Source organism: Aethalodelphis obliquidens, unplaced genomic scaffold (assembly GCF_003676395.1).
Source record: "Aethalodelphis obliquidens isolate GAN/ISIS:26980383/991018 unplaced genomic scaffold, ASM367639v1 scaffold24, whole genome shotgun sequence".
NCBI classification, from domain to species: Eukaryota; Metazoa; Chordata; class Mammalia; order Artiodactyla; family Delphinidae; genus Aethalodelphis; species Aethalodelphis obliquidens.
In genome coordinates this window covers 25,215,674-25,236,698 of record NW_020837968.1, presented here as the reverse complement: position 1 = coordinate 25,236,698, position 21,025 = coordinate 25,215,674, and the positions used below count along the sequence as shown (strand labels likewise).

The following is a 21,025-nucleotide window of genomic DNA, read 5'->3' as shown; positions in this document are numbered from 1 at the left end:
ATCCCACTACTGGGCATATACCCTGAGAAAACCATAATTCAAAAAGAGTCATGTACCAAAATGTTCATTGCAGCTCTATTTACAATAGCCCAGAGATGGAGACAACCTAAGTGTCCATCATCGGTTGAATGGATAAAGAAGATGTGGCACATATATACAATGGAATATTACTCAGCCATAAAAAGAGACGAAATTGAGCTATTTGTAATGAGGTGGATAGACCTAGAGTCTGTCATACAGAGTGAAGTAAATCAGAAAGAGAGAGACAAATACCGTATGCTAACACGTATATATGGAATTTAAGAAAAAAAAAATGTCATGAAAAACCTACGGGTGAAACAGGAATAAAGACACAGACTTACTAGAGAATGGACTTGAGGCTATGGGGAGGGGAAGGGTAAACGGTGACAAAGCGATAAAGAGGCATGGACATATATACACTACCAAACGTAAGGTAGATAGCTAGTGGGAAGCAGCCGCATAGCACAGGGAGATCAGCTCGGTGCTTTGTGACCGCCTGGAGGGGTGGGATAGGGAGGGTGTGAGGGAGGGAGACGCAAGCGGGAAGAGATATGGGAACATATGTATATATATAACTGATTCATTTTGTTGTGAAGCTGAAACTAACATACCATTGTAAAGCAATTATACTCCAATAAAGATGTTTAAAAAAAAAAAAAGGATATACAGAAAATTACAAATCAACAGAAAGACAGAAAATCTATCAGAAAAATGGGCAAGAGATTCAAACAGGCACTTCCCAAGAGTATAGCCAAATGGCCAACAAACAAATGAAAATGTGTGTAACCTTGTATAAAGAGTTATCAGAGAAATGCAAAGTACACCCACAGTGGGATACCACCACACATCTGCCAGAATGACTAAAATTCAGGACAGATAAATCAAGTGCAGATTAGGAAAAAAAAAAAAAAAGTAAATCCTTTTGTAGTATTTGCATTTTCTGCCTTGTACATATTACTTTAGAAAGTAATTACATAAAATAAACTTTAGAAATAACTTGTTTACTTGTAAATATGTTCTTATTGCTATATATACTTAGTTTTTATTGGTACTAAATCAAAAGAAAGCAGAACCATATCAACAGAAAAGTACTGTATAATGTAAATTATTTTTAAAGATTCTTGGTCAATTAAAAAATGTTTATTCTGTCTTACATTCAGATATAAATCCTTCATGCATTTCTTTTAATTGATATAAAAATAACTTCTTTTTGTAGCATGAGCTCTCATATTTGATATGTTCCAGCCATCTCATTCATGAAGGGCACCTAGAAGCCAAGTCCCTAACTGCCATATCCATCCTTGTAATAATAGTACCTTATGTTTTATAGTGTTTTGTACATGGGTTATTGTTACTAACCAAAACTTGGGTCAGCTCGCCCATGCACAGTAAAGCCAATCTAGTGACATTGGGTTGTGGTGAAGGAAAGTGCCGCATTTATTATAAGGTGCCATACAAGGAGTCCAGGAGAGCTGGTGCTCAAAAAGTCCAAACTTCATGATGGGTTTCAGCAAAGCATTTTTAAAGGCAAGGTGAGGGACGGGAGTCCCAGGGTATGGGATCAGCTCTTGCACATTCTCTGATTGGTTGATGGTGAGGTAACAGGGCAGTGTCACAGGGGTTAACATTATCAAGCCTTAGGCTCTAGTAGGCCTGGGGTCTATGTGCTCATGGTGATCAAGTAGCTAAACTCTTCCATTTGGTGGAGGTTTCAGCATCTATAAAACAAGTCAGGAAATGTGTATCAGATACTATTATCTAGGTACTTCAGAGAGGAGCTAAAGCAGAGGATATGGGAGAGGGGTCTGTCCCAGGAAGGCCTCATAGGGTCCTGCTCAGTTAAATTATCATTTGATCTTGATTGTTGGTTCCAGGTCCAAACGCAAGCAGTTATCTATATGTAAAGAACAGTTTTTAGCTGTCCTTTTGTGTTTTCATAGGTTAGAACTGCAGTCTTGCTAGTTGACCCTCCCTCACCACATTTTCCTTCCTTCCTTCCCTTCCTTCCTTCCTTAGCTTTCTCTTCTTCCTTCATACCCTTTGTGGATTTGTCTGCTTTTGTGTGATAAACATAATTTTAAGAATGGTAATGGGACTCAGAAAGGAGGTACATTTCAATGACTGCTTCAGGGCCAGCATTGTCCTTCAGCATGGTCCTTTCTTACAGATCATCTCATTTTAATTAAAACTGGTATGTGTGTGTGTGTGTGTGTGTGTGTGTGTGTGTGTGTGTGTGTGTGAACTGTTTTCTACTCAGTCATCTGTGTAGGAGCCCTACACAATATGGGAGGCAGGTTAGCCCCATCTCCTGGCCTTTCAGAGAAAAGGGAGAAAAAGTCATTGAAGTTGCTTTTACCCCACCTCTTACTTACTAATGCTTAATGTAGATTTTGAGTAGAAGCTAGACCATTTTTATTTTTATTTTAAAACCAAAACTTTCTTGTCAATTAAAAAAAATTAAACTACTTTATTTGTATTTTTTGCTTTCATTTTTTCAGTAAAAAACAACTTTGAATCCTTTATTTTTAAATTTATTTATTTTTAAATTTATTTATTTTATTTGTGGCTGTGTTGGGTCTTCGTTGTTGCGTGCCGGCTTTCTCTAGTTGCGGCAAGTGGGGGCTACTCTTCTTTGTGGTGCACGGACTTCTCATTGCGGTGGCTTCTCTCATTGCAGAGCATGGGATTTAGGCATGTGGGCTTCAGTAGTTGTGGCTCATGGGCTCTAGAGTGCAGGCTCAGTCGTTGTGGTACACGGGCTTAGTTGCTCCATGGCATGTGGGATCTTCCTGGACCAGGGCTCAAACCCGTGTCACTTGCATTGGCAGGAGGATTCTTAACCACTGCTCCACCAGGGAAGCCCTGAATCCTTTTATTATAATTTGTTGTCTTTAAAAATAGTCCTTTCATTTTGTTCAGACTCTTCTATATAATTTCTAGTCATTTAATTTAAATGAAATTACTTATTTTCTGCCAGTTTGCTTCCTTTCAGAGAGGAAAGATATGAATTTTAGGAAGGGACATCAATTTCTTTCAGGTAAGTGTTGGCCTCTAGTGGATCAAAAGTGACAACACACTTTTAGAATAATTGTCTGACATTCTACAGAGAACGATTTTAGGAAAGCAACAAAGTAGATAGATTGAAAGTACAGAAGAAAGCAAAGAAAAAAAACTACTTTGCCAAATATCATAAATAAATGCACTGATGAAATCATATAAAAATATTAGCATTAACTACCTAATAAATTTAAAACTTAGAAATGTATAAAATATCATAAACAAAAGTAAAATAAACTGGAGAAAACTTCAAACATGGCCTACAAATAGAGCAAAATGTACAAGAGATTTGGAAATGTATCAGAAAAAGACAGGAAACACATAGAAAAATGGGTGAAGGCTATCAATATACACAAGAGAAAACCTAAAAAGCAATGTTCAAATTCATTAGCAGTCAGAGAAATGCAAATTAAAACAATAATTTATCACTCTTACTTGTTAGAGTGGACCGTAAGTGTAGAAAGAATGTAGGGAATTCAGAACTCTCATGCACTGCTGGTGGGAATTCATACTGGAAATACCATCTGAAAAGCAATTGGCAGGTTAGTCAAATTTGCTATGACCTAGCAATCCTACTCCTGTGTGTGTGTGTTGTGTATGTTTGTGTATGTGTGTGTGTGTCTATATCTCTTTATATATTCCCCCCAAATTCTCACAAGCTTGAAAGCAGTATAGTATGCAGAGGTATGTTTATTGTGGCCATTGTTTACAGTGGCACAGTGGAGATGAAATCTGGGAGACATCAGAGTGACCCTCATTGGAGAAGTACCTGGGCAAAATATGGTGAAGGCACCCACCATGGAATAGTTTTCAGCAATAAGAAATAAAGTACAAGATATACACAGAGCAATACAGATGGATTTTTAAAATTGTACTAAGTAAAACTAAGCAACAGAATTAAATGTTATATGTAATACCATTTGATTTATGAAAATACATGCTTACAATAGTACACATTTTATAATAATTTACATAAATGAAAGGATATTCATTGAATATACTAGGAAACTTGCCTATGTGTTTCCTAGTAGGAGGGAGGGGGAGTAAAATGGGAATCAGTCAGTCAAGATAAAAGGGAGTAAGCCTGGTAATGTACATGAAAAGAGAAGTATCATTAGCTCAACTCTTTTCAGCTAGGCCCAATATCAAAAAAGAAAACTTTAACAACCTTATAGAAAAAATAGGCAAAGGATATAAAGAGTGAACATACAAAATAAACGCAAATAAGGAAAAAACATATGAGAAACAATGTTCAACTTCTTAGTACCCAAAGAAATAAAATGTAAAAGAAAAGTGTGATAACATCTTTCATCTGTCATATAGTCAAAAAAATTTAATGAAAATATTCTACGTTATTGGGGGAATATTGAAAGAGGTATTCATAAAGAGCTGGTAGTTTAAATTGCTAATGCTTTCCTGAAGGGCAACCTAGCAGTATATATGAAGAACATTAAAGATAAAGATAATCAAACCCTTTAATTCTGCAATTCCTCTTCAAGGAATTTATCTTAAGTAGATCACTGGATAAGAGAATAAAGTTATAAATATGTCCACTATTTACAATAAAAGATAACATCTAAGCATCCAGCAATAGGTAAAGAGGTAAATCATTGATACATTCATAATGAAGGAATATATAATATGATGTGTTCAAAGAATTTTTACTGTACAGGAACATGCTCATGAAATAATGATATCTGAGAAACATATAAAATTATAGAATACACTTATATACAGTGCCAGAAAATACATCAAATGTTAACAGCAGTTATCTCTAAATAGTAGTACTACAGTATTACTGAGGATTTTTCTTTGATACACATTTCTGTATTTTCCTAAGGTTACTATAAAATATATATATTTCCAATATAGTTAGAAAATATGCATTGATTTAGGAGGCATGAGGGCATCTTGACTTGTGATGAACAGGTAATGTGAGGAAGGGCATGCCATCTGGTCTAAGAAATGCCACCTAAGGATGACAGAGAAATTGCCAGGAGCAATCTTATGCTTGCTGATCTTAAGGATCCAGACCTTTACAAAGAAACAGTGAAAGAAAAGGTGGGCTTGTGGTCCACCAGGATTCTGACTGCTACATTCAGATCCTTAGAGGAGCTCTGATGTGCAGAGTAAGACAGAAGCAATAGATGATCTGTGTTCCATGCACGTTCAACATCAAAATGTCACTCAATCTGAGAATTTTTGATGAATAGAGCGAGTGCCCTTTTCAAACATAAGGTGCTTTATAGCACTAGTTTCCACCCAAAAGGGATCTCTAGGTGGTTCTGATAATTTCTAGGAAGCTATATAGCAGCGTTGCACTAGTATCAGTTACAGATAAACCTGTAAATCCAAAATGTCAGAAAAGTAATTATATCATTTGAAGAGCTACTGAAGATAGGTTTATAAAGATAAAATGGCTTGAGATTAGGGTAATTCTATCTGGCTTATACAAACCCAGGTATGCTTTTGCCAAAAATATTTACAAATTTTACACTGCCTTCCAGGAATTTTGATGCAGAAAACCTAAGTCCATGCCTAATGGAGACAGACTCACAATGGAATATGGTAGGTTCACCACGACTGAGACACTTCTTGAGATGAGCCTCAGTAGCTGATGATCTCCAGTGAGCAGAAATAGGCCAGCCTAGAGACCAGCTGGAGGTGGTTTGTATAGAAAAGGAATCCGACTCCTAAATAACTCTGAGAGTCAATGAACTCAAATTTTAATTTTGGAAAGGTAATTGAGACTATCAGCCGTGGTAATGGGCAAGGGTCCTATCAATGACACTGAATATCAAGAAAGTACAACTGGGTAGTGAGCACCTCAGAGATGGAAAAGAGTGATTCCAGAAAGTAGGGGAGGGAAGAGCAAGGATGCTCGGAGGGCAGTGATGTGGAAACAAGCTAGCTACTTTGCCATTGTAAAATGTGATCATCACAAATCAGGAGACTAGAAATGAAAATAGATATCATCTTATTACAAACTGAGACCCAAACTTTTACAAAAGTCTATAGTTTTCTAAAGTCATTACATATCTTATTTCTGAAAACTAACCAAGCAGAGCAGTAGTGAACTATAATTATGACCTGGTAAAATTTTTTTGAAAACTAAATGCAACAGATTTTGGAAAACAAGTTTCTATTAATATGAGGAGATGATTCATAATGAAATAGCTAAAAAGAACAGAAGGAAGTTATTCAAAATTCAGCGGAAAAGACAGTGCAAACTTCAGAGCTATAAGGCCCCTTGAAATCAGGTGGAAATGAGCAAGATGGAACTCCTGGATACAATGACTGACTCTGAAAATGCACATGGAGCTAAAGACTCAGAGCCTGTGAAACAACACCACGTCCTAATGACATTTAGCTTTTTCAAGTGATACCCACATCACTCTTTCAATCACTCATTCCATAAATATTTCATATTTTCCATGTACCAGGTTCTTTGCAATATTTAATATCTTTGCTTCCTGGTGCTCTGATGTAATTTGTCACAAGTGCAAGAAAGGTTTTTTAAAAGAGTGTGAAAAGAATTTTTCTCAGCTTCTATCCCATATTGGATCCCTCCTTTCTGCCAAGGCAGATTTAATTATTTCATAGTACAATGTTTCTATTTCTGTTGTGGTTCACTTTTATTTCAGGGCAAGCTGGTCTCTTAAGTATCTTAGGCTCAAGGACAGTATTCATCCCTGTATTTGTAGCCCTTAGGAGAATGTCCTATACACTGTAAGCACTTTATAACTATTTGGTAACATTCAGCACTGCCAGTAGGTCTATCATTCTCTGGGCCTCAGTTTCCTGATTAGTGAAATGGGTAGAGTGATTAAGGACATGTAATGCGACAGTGCTTGGCACAGGCAGGTACTCTGTGGTAACGCAGGCCTTCTAGAGCATTCAGCCCCCCTCTTGGTAACAACACTTATTTTTTATTGGATGGAGGTCATCAAGAGAATGTGACTGCTGGTTGACCTGAGAGCTGGACCCTGGCAATCTAAGTCTCCTTACCCCCACCCATCCCTGGAATCTATGTTCAGTCTACTACTGTCATACTAACTGCTGTTTCAAGGACACAGCCTGGAGACAGTCATGTGCTGCTGAGACCATCTGTACTGCATACGTTACTGAACCCTGTTAAGGCCTCTCAGTAGACTAATATTCTGGCAGGCAGAAGTGGAGGCCACCCAAGACAAGCCTGCTATGTAAATCCTCTTGTTTATTAAACCTGGCTCCTACCAATCTGGAGTGGTCTGCCTCTTTGGTGTTTTCTTGCCCTCCATGTACAGGGGTCAGTTTTGAATTTCACCTGGGGAACTCCCGAGGTTGTGAACAAACACCTTTGGGAAGTCCCAACTTTACTACTCTTGGGTCATGAGATTTCAATGGTGCTGAGTCTACCTGCCCCTTCCTCCCCAACTCTGATTTTTAAGCTTGAGTTTAACCAAAGCCAGATCAATTAGAGCCAATGAACATTTGATCTGGGTTATTTGCTGAGACAACTGGGAAAAGGCTCCCTTGTTCCATGGGGGTTGCTAAGTGACTTAGATATCAAACTCTGAGCTGCCAAGACTGCCCACATGCAGAGCCTGCCCATAAACACTCTTAAGATTTCCTAAAATGCTATTAATTATAACAGACCATTTTTTTATGTTCCACTAAGAATGAAGAAATGTAAAAAGAAAATGTAAGTTGCATGCTGACTTCAGAGATGTGAAAATGAGAGGAAAAATGTGCACTTTAGAATTGATGAAATATAGTAAAAGCAGCACAGAGGAAAAAGAGATGAAGAATTATATAAAATCTTAATGATATCATTATATTCCTTAGATCCGCCCATATCTAAATCCTTAAGCTACTCCTGAACTACTGAGGTACAAGAAGGTGCTTATTTTGGTAAGGCTGCTGTAACAAAGTACCATAAATCAAGTGGCTTAAACAATAAAATAATTATTGTTTCACAGTTCTGGAGGATAGAAATCCAAAATCAAGGTGTCAGCACATTGGCTCCTTCTGAGGACTAGGAGAGAAGAATCTGTTCCAGATCTCTCTGCTTGCCTTGTAGATGGCCATTTCCTCCCTGTGTCTCTTCACATTGTTTTCCCTCTGTTCATGTGTCCAAATTCCCCTTTTCATAAGGACAACAGTCACATTAGATTAGGTCATACCCTAATGATCTCATTTTAAAGTAATTACGTCTATAATAATCTTATCTCCAAATAAGGTCACATTCTGAAGTACTGGGAGTTAGAGCTTCAACATATCATTTTTTGGGGGGGTTGGGGGGAGACCAAATTCAACCCATAACAGAAGGGATAACTTCATTATAAGAGCTAATGTGAGTTGAGTTTCTGTCATTTACAACCAAAAGACGTCTGCTCAGTAAATTTCAATTTCCTTCCCTTAGGTAACCAAATATTCTAAGTCCCAGTAAGTTTCCAGAAATGGGTAATAATATGCATAGGCACAATTTTTATTTAACCGATTCAGTTATTTCTGAATAATTATTTATTCACTTATTATTTTTTGTTGTTGTTGTGCCACGTGGCACATGGGATCTTAGTTCCCTGACCAGGGATTGAACCTGTGCCCCCTGCAGTGGAAGCGCAGAGTCTTAACCTCTGCACCACCAGGGAAGTCCCACACCAGGTAACTGAAGACCTAATGAGGGAAACTCCCTGGCTGTCCAGTGGTTAGGACTCCATGCTTCCACTGCAGGGAGCAAGGATTCAATCCCTGGTCAGGGAACTAAGATCCCAAAAGCTGCACGGTGCAGCCAAAAAAAAAAAAAGACCAAATGAGAAACGTGTGAAACCTCTTGGCAAACTATAGATCACTCCATACAATTAAGTATTGTGGGCTTTTTTTCACTTAACCAATATTAAGACATTGTATTTGCTTTACATTACCTCATTTAATCTTCACAATTCTACGAAGCAGTTTGGTTAGATGTATTATTTGTCCCAGTTTTCAGTGTTGAAAATTGAAAAATAAAGAAACTAAGAATTTTTCCAACGTCAGCTAACAAACAGCTAATACTGTGTAGTCTAGATTTTAATCCAAGTAATATATGTCCAGAGTTTAAACTCTTTACCAAGTAAGGTAGTATATAAGGAATAACAGAAGATATCTACACACATATAGATACATACATACATATATATACACACACACACACACACACACACACACACACATAAAAGGACAATGGAAAAATTGGCCACAGATGTCTGGTAAAAACGTTTTTTAGATTTTAAATGCTGAAATTAAAGCATTTATTTCTCTTTTGGTTCTGAAAATAGAACAGCTGGCTAAGTGCTCAATAAGTAGACAAAAATTCATTACTCTTTCATTCTGAGAGCAGCTGCTTCATGTAAAATTTGACTCTCACCACACAAGGACCACTCTTTGCCTTATAATCAGTGTGACTCCTTTGTTCAAGCTGAGCCTTTCCATCTTGAATGTCACCGCATTAAGCAATATGTTACTGTTTTTCTCATTTCATTGATGTATTGATGTCTGTTTCACTGCTCCAGTTTACATTTTACTGAATTTTTCAATAGAAGGATCCCTTCTAGCTATCTGGTGAATAAATATCCTCCATCAGCTTACCTTGGAATTCTTTTGATATCCTGTTACAAGTCACACCTTCCCACTAAAGTCAAAAAAGCAATAACCATTTCATGCCTATAGTATGACTGATCCCAAGCTCACCAGGAAAGTGGACGGCTTTCTCTTGACGTTTTTGCTTTTTGTATTTTTTTTCCCCAAACCAAAAAGTTGAAGTGTTGAGACAAGTGAATAATCCTGGGCCATGAAAAAGTTATGGTAACACTGAGAATCATTAAGAGATTTGATTGCTGCTCCAATAGCAGGAAGAGGAGCTTCCTCAGTCTGAGCCACTGGGTCCCAAGATGTATGATTTATTAAAGATCTCATATAAGAAGGAAGAGTTAGCCTGGCTGGGTCCCACACATTTACTTAGCACTCACCTGGGAATGTATAATAGCTCTGAGGGCCAAGGTCAGAAAAAAAGATCTGTGGATCCAGAAATTTCCAGTTGGAATTGTGTCTACAGTCTTCCTGATTCCACAGCCCCATTATAGCCTGCTCCCAGCTGAAACTGTTTACTGCACCTCCTCGCTTTCATTTCCACTGTTCACTGGGTAATGCCAGTTCATGTAGCTATGTGTCATTGTGAAGAATATACACTTTTGGAGTAAGGCAGACCTAGATTTGAATCACATTTGATTCACATCATATAGTATTTATGATAAGCTTATTTACTTCTCTGTGCTTCAGTTTTCTCTTTTGTAAATGGGACAATAATAGTTACCTTTCAGAGCTATTCTGAGGATTAAATAAGGTACAACATGCAAAACACAGGACTTTTAAAAAATTATTTAATTTATTTATTTATGGCTGCATTGGGTCTTTGTTGCTGCGCACAGGCTTTCTCTAGTTGTGGTGAGCAGGGGCTACTCATTGTTGCGGTGCAAGGGCTTCTCATTGCAGTGGCTTCTCATGTTGCGGAGCATGGGCTCTAGACATGTGGGCTTCAGTAGTTGTGGCTCACGGGTTCAGTAGTTTTGGTGCACGGGCTTAGTTACTCCGCAGCATATGGAATCTTCCTGGACCAGGGCTCGAACCTATGTCCCCTGCATTGGGAGGCAGATTCTTAACCACTGTGCCACCAGGGAATTCCCAAAACACAGTACATTCTAAATAAAAGTTCCTTTCCTTTCTTCTTCGCAAATTATCTCAAAAATGAAACTAAAATAATTCTGAAGGGGATCAGTAAATTGATAACTTTGAAAACGTTAAACTGATATCTCTCTATTTCTCTATGGATAAGTACATATAGTAGCCATTGAAAGGTAATGATTAAAAGCACATAGTCTATAGCTAAACTACCTTGAGTTCAGATCACTTTGTAGTTCACTTGTCTTATCTGTAAAATGGGGATAATAAATTTACCAACCTCATAGTATTGTTATGAGTGTTAAACAAGTCAAGCAGGTAAAATATACAACAAACCTGAAACATACTAAGTGTTTGCTAATTGTTATAATTCAGGACTCTTACAGTAAAACTTATAATTTATACAGATTAAGATAGAGATTTCCTGTTTATTTTAATATTTCAATCCCTTAAAAGAGAGCTCTGCCAAATACCTATGCCAGTTTCTCTAAAATATGTATTTTGGGACCAACTATATTATTTTTTAGAGGTGTCATTTTGTGTAAATGCACTACATAGGTTTTTGCAAAGAAAAAAAAAGGCTGTTTAAAAATCGTTTTTCCTTCACAGTAGGCAATAAAAACCTACATCTATTCCTTTTGCATCTGATGTCCTAGATTATTCAAATAATACTCATGTTGACAACCTTTTCATTCTTTGACAGTCAAGTAAATTTTGCAAATATCTTTATTACCCAAAGTTCTAAAAATATCAGTGTCTACTTTCAGACACAGGCTAGTAGATAATTTCTTTTTAAAAAATATTTATTTATTTATTTGGTTGTGCCAGGCGGGCTCACTAGTTGTGGCTTGTGGGCTCCTTAGTTGCGGCACATGGGCTCCTTAGTTGTGGCATGTGAACTCTTAGTTGTGGCATGCATGTTGGATCTAGTTCCCTAACCAGCGATCAAACCTGGGAGTTTGCAGTGGGAGTGGGGAGTCCTAACCACTGTGCCACCAGGGAAGTCCCTAGTAGGTAATTTCAATATTCATTCATTCAACCAGAATTTACTGAGAATCTACTCTGTGCCAGGAAGTGTTATAGAATACAGATGCTACCGAACTCAGGTTTGGCTGCTTGATGCTCGAAAATCAATGTCCAAGAGGCAAGTGTTAGTAGAATGGAAAGTTGCTTTTAATCAGAAAAGCTGGCAATATGGGGAGGAGGCAGACCCCCAAAACCAACTCTGAAGATTCTGCTTGGCCATGAAAGTTTTTAAAGGGAAAAGGGAAAGTAATCTCAGTTAATAGACAGACATAGGGAGTCATACTTGTAGCCACCTCCTACTGTGTGGAAGCTTGTTGACTCGTGATCTTTCTATAAATGCTACCTCATTCACACAGTTTGTTCGCAAGATTACTGAAGGGGAAGGTAGGGGAGTGATCTGGTCATCTGTTAGTTATTTATTCTCCATTTTTACTTCTTTGATCTATGGAAAAAACCAACAGGTTAAGCAACATACTGTGTGATCAAAAGATCTGAAAGGTGTGCTTAGGCTGGACATGAGTAGAGCATGGGGGTGCCTGGCTTAAGATTAGTTACAATATAGCTTTGCTAAAGTGGCAAGAAAAAAGAGGTCTCCTGCTGAGGGCGATTTCCTGCAAAGAGCTGCTTACACAGACAAAACTCTCTGCCCTTGTAGAGCTCTCATTATAGTGGGAAGGGGGAGGGTCAGTGAACAAATAGATTACTAAAATACATAACATTCCAAATTATGGAAGGTAACATGGAGAAAAAAATAGTCAGAGAAAGGAAAATTGGGTGACCCAGGGTAGGCAGAGGAATTACAATTTAATGGTTAGCGAATGCCTCACTGAGAGGGAACCTTTTCAGCAAAGGCCTGAGAGAAGTAGAGCAGGTCATGTGGATATCTAGTGGAAGAACATTCTAGGAGGAAGGAACAGCACGTGCAAAGGCCTACAGGTGGGTGTGTATCTGGAATGTTAAAGGAATGACAAGGAAACTAGTGTGGCTAAGTAGAATAAGCAGCAGCAAGAACAGCAGGAATTGAAGACACAAGAATGTCCATAGAAGCCTTACTAATAATATCCCAAACCTGGAGACAACTCAGATATCTATTAGTAGTAGAATGGATAAATTACATTTATATAATGGAATTGCACATAGAAACAGAAAAGAAAAAAGACTATAGGTTCTTTCAGTAATATGGATGAATCTCAAACACAGTATTAGGCAAAAAAAGGCCAAAGCTAAAGAAGAAAAACTGCATGATTTCACTTACATAAACTTTACAAAAAAGGCAAAATTAGTTCATACAGTTAGAAGAAAGATTACAGTTGCCTTTGAGGAGAACAGAGATATTTGTTATTGGAAAGGGGATACAAAGGGTCTTTTGGGAGGGTTGAGTGGAGGTAATATGTATGTTCATTTTGTGGTAATTTGCTTAGCATTTGCGAACCTTTCTGTACCTATGTTATACAAAAAATTAAAAAAAGAAAATATACAGTAATGAATGGAAGAATATGATATAGCAAGTACACACAATTCTTTCAAGAAATTTTACAATGGGAGCTGAGAAATGGGACAATAGCCAAAGGGTAATTTTGAAGAAGAGAGAAATGACTGTTTTGGAAACTCCCATATTTGCCATAAATAACAAACACCTGTCCTATTATTTACTTAGTAGGTTTTCTTTACATTGACTCATATTTAATGTAAATTTATTTAAAAAGCAAATCTCATATTAACATTATAAGAATCACTTGACACAATAAAAGTAACTGTAAAACTACAATGAAAAAGCCATTCAGTTAAAATAATCTAAAAATGTAAAAACAATTAAGTGTAAATAAATTAATCTAATTGAGCTAAAAAATAAGTTCCTCAGTCAGAAAACTAGAGTTGTTAATAATCACTCAGACAAAAAAAGCATTCTGTTCTATGTCTATATAACCATCACCACCTCTGCTCACTTTTCCATAACTATCTCTTATACTTTAAGAACCCCATTTCAAACATTCATATTGAGTTCAACAAAGAAAAAAATGAAAACACAGTCCTCACAACTCTAGGAGAAAAGGATGCTGACCTGCCCAGCACTTGAGGTCATCCCCAGTTCTGTGTCTCCCTGGCTTGGAGGGAAGTTGGGCTCTGAAAAAAAGCCTTCCCTTGCTGACTGAAAAGAACCTCCATTCCCACATCTCTTCTTGTAAAGTGCTGACATGTGCATAAGTATGGGAGTTGGGGAGATGCTGCTCAGCTGTGGCTGTAGCAACCTTGCCTGAAACAAGGTAAAGTTAGGAGGGCATCCCAGAGAGGCTGCAAGTGATCACATCACTGAGTTCTAGGGCCCTAAATCACCTCCCTATTCCACATCTTAGAATACACTGCTTCATAACAATGGAGGCAATATTTTCCAAATTAAATATCAGCGTACATGATCTTTCAGCAAGATAGAATATTTAAAAAACTAGAGCTGCCCAGCCAGGCACCCTGCATCCTGGCCAGGGGCCGCCCCACCCACCAGTGCACACAGCAGCAGCTATGGCCCTGCCACAAGAGGAGGGTTCACACAGCTTACACAGAGGACAACCCTTGAGCACCTGGCTCTGGTAGCCAAGTGAGATTGCACTTCTGAGCCCCACAGGACATCTCCTAAATAAATCCACTACTTGAAGACTGGAAGAGATGGATAGTTGACCTAATGCATAGAAACAAACACAGCAAATTAGACAAAATGAGACAGAGGAATATGTTCCAATAGAAAGAACAAGACAAAATCTCAGAAAAAGAGCTAAAAGAAGTGGAGATAAACAATCTACTTAATAAAGAGTTAAAAGTAATGGTCATAAAGATGCTTACTGAACTCAGGAGAAGAATGAATGAACACAATGAGAACTTCAACAAAGAGACAGAAAATATAAGAAAGAACCAAACAGAAATTATAAATGAACTGAAAAATACACTAGAGGGGTTCAACAGCAGACTGGATGAAGTAGAAGAATGAATCAGAGAACTGAAAGACAAAGCAATGGAACTCACCCAGACAGAACAGCAAAATGTAAAACGAACTTTTTAAAAATGAGGACATTTTAAGGAACCTTTGGGATAACATCAAGCAGAACAACACATTATAGGGTTCTAGAAGAAGAGAAAGAGAAAGGGCCAGAAAAATTAATTAATTGAAGAAATAGTAACTGAAAACTTCCCTAATTTGGGGAAGAAAACAGACATCCAGGTACAGGAAATATAAACCCAAAAAGATAACACCAAGACACATTATAATTAAAATGGTAAAAGTTAAAGACAAAGAGAGAATCCTAAAAGCAGTAAGAGAAAAACAACTTGTTGCATAAAAGGGAAACCCCATAGGGCTATCAGCAGATTTTCAGTAGAAACTTTACAGGCTGGAAGGGAGAAGCATGACAAAGTCAAACTGCTGAAGGGGAAAAAACTTCCAACTAAGAATTCCCTACCCAGCAAGTTATCACTCAGAATTGAAAGAGAGATCAGGAGTTTCCCAGATAAGTGAAAGCTAAAGGAGTTCATCCTCACTAAACTGGCCCTACAAGAAATGATAAAGGAACTTCCTTAAGCTGAAAAGAAATGGCACTAAATAATAATAAGAAAACATGCAGAAGTAAAAATCTCACTGGAAAAGGCAAATATTAATAAAAATAGTGGATCAATCACTTGTAAAGCAAGTATGAATGTTAAAAGACAAGAGTAGGAAAATTAACTAAATTACAATAAATAGTTCAGGAATGCATAAAATAAAAAGATGTAAAATGTGTCACTGAAAACACAAAACATGCAGGGGAGGGTGGCAAAAGATAAAGCTTTGGAATATCTTCAAATTTAAGTTGCTACCAACTTAAAACAGGCTACTACTTACATAAGATGTTATAGGTGAAACTCACAGTAACCAAAAAGACTTACAGTAATTATACAAAAGAAAATGAGAAAGAAACTAAACATATCTAAACATAATACCAAAGAAAACCATCAAAAAACAAGAAAAGACAGAAAGAGTAGAAAGGAACAGGGAGAAACTACAAAAACAACGAGAAAACAATGAAATGGCAATAAGTACATACCTATCAATGATTACCACATTAACAAAATTAAGGATAAAAACCATATGATCATTTCAATAGATGCAAAAAAATTTGATAAAACTCAACATCCACTTACAATAAAAACTCTCAACAAAGGGGGTATAGAGGGAATGTACCTCAACATAATAAAGGCCATAAGTGACAAACCCACAGCTAACATCACACTCAGCTGTAACAAGCTGAAAGCTTTTCCTCTAAGATGAGGAACAAGACAAGGATGACCACTCTTGCCACTTTTATTCAACATAGTATTAGAAGTCCTCATCACAATTAGACAAGAAAAAGAAAAGGCATCCAAATCATAAATGAAGAAGCAAAACTGTCCTTTTTGCAGATGACATGATACTACATATAGAAAATCCTAAATACTCCACCAAAAAACTGTTAGAATAAATAAATTCAGTTAAATTTCAGTTTATAAAATCAACATACAGATCTGTAACATTTCTATACACTGATAACAAACTATCAAAAAGAGAAACAAAAAATAATAATTACAATTACATCAAAAACAATAAAATACCTAGGAATAAATTTAACCAGGGAAGTGAAAGACCTACACACTGGAAACCATAAGGCACTAATGAAAGAAATTAAAGAAAACACAAAAAAATGGAAAGATATTCCATGTTCATGGAAGAAAAAATGTTGTTAAAATGTCCCTGTCCCAAAGCAGCATAGACTCAATGCAAACTACCAAAATTCCAATGGCGTATTTCACAGAACTAGAGCAAATAATTCTAAAATTTGTATGGAACCACAATAGATCCCCATCAGGCAAAATAATCTTGAGATAGAAGAACAAAGATAGAGGTATCACATGTCCTGATTTCAAACTATACTACAAAGCTATAGATATCAAAACAGATTGGTACTGGCACAAAAACAAACACACAGCTCGATGGAACAAAACTGAGAGCTCAGGGCTTCCCTGGTGGCGCAGTGGTTGAGAGTCCGCCTGCCGATGCAGGGGACATGGGTTCGTGCCCCAGTCCAGGAAGATCCTACATGCCGCAGAGCGGCTGGACCCGTGAGCCATGGCCACTGAGCCTGCGAGTCTGGAGCCTGTGCTCCGCTACGGGAGAGGCCACAACAGTGAGAGGCCCACGTACCGCAAACAAAAAAAACAAAAAAAACTGAGAGCTCAGAAATAAACCCATACATATATGGACAATTAATTTACAACAAAGGTACAAAGAACATACAAAGGAGAAAGGATAGTCTCTTCAATAAATGGTGCTGGGAAAACTGGACAGCCACGTGCAAAGAATGAAACTAGACCACTACCTTATACCATATACATAAATTAACTCAAAATAGATTAAAGATTAGAATGTAAGACCTGAAACCATAAAATTTCCAGAAGAAAACATAGGCAGTAACCTCATTGACATCTATCTTCGTGGGTTTTTTTTAGATCTGACTTCAAAGGCAAGTGACACAAAAGCAAAAATAGACAAGTGGTTCTACATCAAACTAAAAAGCTTCTGCACAATGAAAGAAACCAGCATCAAAACGAAAAGGTAACCTACAGTATGGGAAGAAATCTGCAAATCATGTAGCTGTTAAGGGGTTAACATCCAAAATATATAAAAAACTCATGCAGGGCTTCCCTGGTGGCACAGTGGTTGAGAGTCCGCCTGCCGATGCAGGAGACACGGGTTCATGCCCCGGTCTGGGAAGATCCCACATGCCGCGGAGCGGCTGGGCCCGTGAGCCATGGCCGCTGAGTCTGTGCGTCCGGAGCCTATGCTCCACAACGGGAGAGGCCACAACAGTGAGAGGCCCGCGTACCGCAAAACAAAACAAAACTCATGCAACTCAACATCAAAAAAACCAAAAAACAAACCCAAACAACCCAATACGAAAATGGGCAGAGGATCTGAATAGACATTTTCCCAAAGAAGACATAAAATGGCCAACAAGCATATGAAAAGATGTCCAACCACACTAATTATTATGGAAATGCAAATCAAAACCACAATGATATATCACCTCACATCCGTTAGAATGGCTATTAGCAAAGAGATAAGAAATAAATGTTGGAGAGGATATGGAGAAAAAGGAACCCTTGTACACTATTGGTGCGGCTACTATGGAAAACAGTATGGAGATTCCTCAAAAACTTAAAGTTGGAACTACCATATGACCCAGCAATTCCACTTCTGGGTATTTATTCAAAGAACCTGAAAACATTACTTTGAAAATTATATACACCCCTATGTTCATTACTGCATTATTTACAAGAGTCAGGATATGAAAACAACATAAGTGTCTAATGATGGGTGAATGGATAAAGATGTGGTACGTATACAGCTGTCCAGGTACATTTGAATTTCAGATAAACATGGAATTTTCTTTTAGTATGTCTCAAAAATTGCACTAGACATACTTATACTAAAAATGTATCTGTTGTTTATCTGAAATTCATCTGTAACTGGGCCTGTATTATTATTTGGTAAATCTGGGGGACAAAGTCAAATAAAATAGTATGAGAAGGGTCAGGGCAGAGGTCATCACAGGATGTTTGGGCACATGTCAGGGAAGAGTTCATAGAGCTGGTAAGACTGAATCTTAAGCTGATAATTTGTGGTGTGTACCACTCATTTCAGAATTTAATAATACATCATCATGAGTTATGATTTAATTTTTGATGAATATATGTTTTGTCTACAGAATTTGATCCTACGTTGCTTGAAGACAGCAACCAGTTCTTTGCGTTCCCCATACCACCTAGTACTGACAGGCACACCAAAGGCGTGTAGTAAGTAACTGCATGAATGGATTCAAATGGTTTTATCTTTGCAAAGAGTAAAAATATTCTGTTTATGAAATCATTGTTAACTGGTATTTTCTTTTTTAGTTTTTAAACACTGCAGCCAAGAATCCAGTCTGGTACCTTTGGAGTCAAATCAGTAATAAAGATAAGGGTTGTCTGTAGGGCAGCAACCTAGGTTAGTTTCATGATGCTGTGGGCACATTTTTGATATCTGGGCTCCTTCCTAAGACCCTCATGTGTGGCATACTCTTGCTTGGATCAGACATATTGAAGCAGTACTTACAGTAGGCAGTCAGTCCAAACTGACTACTGACAAACACATCCCACTCACACTTAAGTTCCTCTTCAACCTACAGTTTGGAACTGTCCCCCACCTTCCACTACAGTGAGCTCCAAGCTTGTCCAGAGTGAGGTCTACCGCTATTCAGCTGTTAGAATCACAAGGGAAGATAATTTTTCTGACCTCCTCTCCTAGCCTCAGCTCTTCAGACCAGAACTAGGGAGGCAGCCTTGCTCCCACTAAGCACACTTCCCCAAGTGGCACCTTTCCAACAATTTATAAGGTAATATGTTGACATGATAGATGTTAGATTGATCATGAAAAGACATTAAAAAGAAACCTGAGAGAAACATACAGAGTAGGCAGTCAAAAAGGGAGTTTTTTTTTTTTGTTTTTTTGGTTTTTTTTTTGCGGTACGCGGGCCTCTCACTGCCGTGGCCTCTCCTGCCGCGGAGCACAGGCTCCGGACGCACAGGCCCAGCGGCCATGGCGCACGGGCCCAGCCGCTCCTCGGCATGCGGGATCCTCCCAGACCGGGGCACGAACCCGTGTCCCCTGCATCGGTAGACAGACTCCCAACCACTGCGCCACCAGGGAAGCCCCCAAGGGAGCATTTTTTAAAATGTGCTCACTTCTTCCCCTTTAACTCCTTAAATTGAGTCTGAATTATCATTCGTGCCCATCTCTGGGCCCAGAGTATACTCTGTGGTCTGACCTAAGGTTCTTCCCAATTTCTTTTTACCACAATATTTCTAAGAAGACAGTAACCAGGTCTAGAGCATTATGAGGACTTGAAGCTTCCGCCACAAAAGTCAAAAACGTCTTTAAAGTCTGTGCACCATAGGCCCATTTTCATGACTGGTTATAGTTTCCCCAGGCCAAAGGTAAACAAAGCTGGACACTAGGTAAAGTAGTCAGGACAGATTTTAGTCAATAATATATTGCAGGGCTTCCCTGGTGGTGCAGTGGTTGAGAGTCCGCCTGCCGATGCAGGGGACACGCGTTCGTGCCCCGGTCCGGGAAGATCCCATATGCCGCGGAGCGGCTAGGCCCGTGAGCCATGGCCGCTGAGCCTGCGCGTCCGGAGCCTGTGCTCCGCAACGGGAGAAGCCACAGCAGTAAGAGGCCAGCGTACGGCAAAAAAAAAAAAAAATTTAAAAAATAACATATTGCAACAGGGAAAAGTGTCAAGCATGAAATGAACTCACCCTGGATTTGTACATAAGCTACTGGGCAGTTACAAGAGGAAATGGGGGTGTAAGTGAGTGGTGGCTCAGTAGAGGCAGGGAGTGAAAAACAAAAAAGAATCGGGAAGGAGAACTGGAGACTCACCTGGGATTGCTAACCAGAATTTATGGCAGTTAGGCTCCTCCCCTCCTAGAAAAACGGGGTAGAGATCCTACCTTCGGATGTTGACCAGCACAAATGCTAAATTCTTTTGGCAGCCTTGAGCTTTCTCAGGCAGGCACTTCAAATGTAGCTGGGGTCACTCGAGGGATGTGGATTTGATGTTAAAAGACCATGTTAGTGTTTGTTCAAGTCTTTACATGCCAAGGTTGAGGCTTTGAGAAGAGGGCAGAGAAGCCTGGCCAGCCTGGTTAAGGAAAGACTCTCTGTCACTTATCAGTTAAATTATTTAGTAAGCGCTCCCTCCCCTTCCCAAAGTCTACAGGAAGAGTCCAGGGAATAAATATCTCAAACTGCACTTTCTGTGTCCCTGGAGCCCACGTGCAGCTGCCTGTCAAGAGCCAGGGTTAGCAGCACAACACAAGGACTAGGGACAATTCCAGCAGGGACCCTTAAGTTTAGAAACCTCAACACAAACACGCTGCGGACCTCTCAGAGCTTCAGTGCTCACACCTGAGGCCGCAGTCGGGAGAGATCCTCGACTCCCAGCAGCCCGCGAGAGGAACTCAATGCGCATCCCGGGCGCCGTGCCCTGTTGGCCAGCAGAGCCAGCTCCGCTCACCCCTCCAGAAGGCTGCCCCGGGAACCAAGCGCTTACAGCTGCAGCGTTCCGAATCCACTCGGCGATGTCCGGGCACAGACCGGAAGCGGGAGGCCGTGGGAGGC

The 21,025-nt window shown here is 38.8% G+C and overlaps 1 long non-coding RNA gene across 3 annotated transcripts; it reads right to left on the bottom strand.

Annotated features, from left to right (window-relative positions):
* Window positions 1-2,838: 2,838 nt before the first annotated feature.
* LOC113628625 (uncharacterized) lies at window positions 2,839-21,017 on the bottom strand. Of its 3 annotated transcripts, none has more exons than XR_003436166.1 (4): window positions 20,958-21,017; window positions 20,356-20,546; window positions 3,514-3,602; window positions 2,839-3,072 (listed from the first exon to the last, which is right to left on the bottom strand). It is a non-coding gene; the product is annotated as an uncharacterized LOC113628625 (long non-coding RNA). The 3 variants fall into 3 exon arrangements; XR_003436167.1 differs by having other exon boundaries at window positions 20,922-21,007; XR_003436168.1 differs by lacking the exon at window positions 20,958-21,017 and adding an exon at window positions 20,813-20,913.
* Between the last annotated feature and the right edge of the window lie 8 nt (window positions 21,018-21,025).